The sequence below is a fragment of the Epargyreus clarus genome, unplaced genomic scaffold (genome assembly GCF_041222505.1).
Source record: "Epargyreus clarus isolate Ecla_fem2 unplaced genomic scaffold, WU_Ecla_fem_2.2 ptg000029l, whole genome shotgun sequence".
NCBI classification, from domain to species: Eukaryota; Metazoa; Arthropoda; class Insecta; order Lepidoptera; family Hesperiidae; genus Epargyreus; species Epargyreus clarus.
This window is the reverse complement of record NW_027332235.1, coordinates 6,935,141-6,937,332: the sequence shown is the minus strand read 5'-3', so window position 1 is coordinate 6,937,332 and position 2,192 is coordinate 6,935,141.

Sequence of the window (2,192 nt, the reverse complement as noted above, 5' to 3'; positions counted from 1 at the left end):
CAATTGAGAATTGACACATCCAGTCACCAGCTAAAAGATTACGAAATAGATAAAAAAGATTATACATATAAATTTACCGATATTTAAGACATTAAATATTTGTAAGTAAATATAAAACTAACTTTTTTGTAGGTTTAAGAAACATGATTTACATATATTATATATATTTTTTGTTATTTAATTAAAATACCAGAAAATACAATCTACTTTTTTTGCAGTACAATCGATTTAATCAATAAAGGACCTATTTTATAAATGTCTCACGCAAAAAATAAAAACTATATAGTTTTTCGCACATACCATAGACAAGAAAAAGCGACAGAAAGTCTACAATCGAGGTAAAATATGTTTTATAGTCTAATGTCTATATGTTGGTGAACTTAGCACAGCATTTGCCAGCAGAGCACTAAAAAATGAGAGTTCTATTCGCATGCACATGAGTTCTATAGTTCCTGATAGTTTTCAGGAATAGTTCTGGCGATTTCACGGAGATAAAGCAGAATGAAATAATGCTCTGCTAACTTCACACAGCAGAGCATTTTCTAGAAAATTGAAAAAAAAGCTATTGATTAGTGTAATTAGCTAATATCTGGAGTTCCTAATAGTTTTCAGTGATAGTTCTCGCGAAATAAACATAAAAAAAAAATATTGATAAAATAAACTGACAACAATTTAACCAAAAAAAATGTGCAAAAAGGTTATTTAAAAGCGGAAACTCGACGATTTTGCAAAGCCTAGTAATAAAATGATACATTTATATAGTATCTGTCCCAGGAACTCACACTAAAGTGCCAGCACAGCATACTAGAATAGTACAAATCGGAAAGATTTTCGACAAAACTCTTTTAATATTATTTTTACGTAACCAGGGGGAAGGAACTCATCGGTTTTATATACACTAGTAACAAAGCTACAATTTAAAAATATAACCAATCCCAGAACTCACACAAAAGTGCCAGCAGAGCATACTAGAACAGCAAAAATCGGATGGATTTTCGACAAATATTTTATTTAAATTATTTCCACGTAACCAGATGGCGGGAACTCATCGGTTTTATATACAATAGTAACATAGCTACAATTTAAAAATATAACCAATCCCAGAACTCACACTAAAGTGCCAGCAGAGCATACTAGAATATTAAAAATCGGATAGATTTTCGACAAATATTTTATTTAAATTATTTCCACGTAACCAGATGGCGGGAACTCATCGGTTTTATATAGACTAGTAACATAGCTACAATTTAAATACATAACCAATCCCAGAACTCACACTAAAGTGCCAGCAGAGCATGCTAGAATATTAAAAATCGGATGGATTTTCGACAAATATTTTATTTAAATTATTTCCACGTAACCAGATGGCGGGAACTCATCGGTTTTATATAGACTAGTAACATAGCTACAATTTAAAAATATAACCAATCCCAGAACTCACACTAAAGTGCCAGCAGAGCATACTAGAATATTAAAAATCGGATGGATTTTCGACAAATATTTTATTTAAATTATTTCCACGTAACCAGATGGCGGGAACTCATCGGTTTCATATAGACTAGTACCATAGCTACAATTTAAATACATAACCAATCCCAGAACTCACACTAAAGTGCCAGCAGAGCATGCTAGAATAACAAAAATCGGATGGATTTTCGACAAATATTTTATTTAAATTATTTCCACGTAACCAGATGGCGGGAACTCATCGGTTTTATATAGACTAGTAACATAGCTACAATTTAAATACATAACCAATCCCAGAACTCACACTAAAGTGCCAGCAGAGCATACTAGAATAACAAAAATCGGATGGATTTTCGACTAATATTTTATTTAAATTATTTCCACGTAACCAGATGGCGGGAACTCATCGGTTTTATATAGACTAGTATCATAGCTACAATTTAAAAATATAACCAATCCCAGAACTCACACTAAAATGCCAGCAGAGCATACTAGAATAGCAAAAATCGGATGGATTTTCGACAAATATTTTATTTAAATTATTTCCACGTAACCAGATGGCGGGAACTCATTGGTTTTATATAGACTAGTAACATAGCTAAAATTTAAAAATATAACCAATCCCAGATCTGACACTAAAATGCCAGCAGAGCATACTAGAATAACAAAAATCGGATGAATTTTCGACAAATATTTTATTTAAATTATTTCCACGTAACCAGATG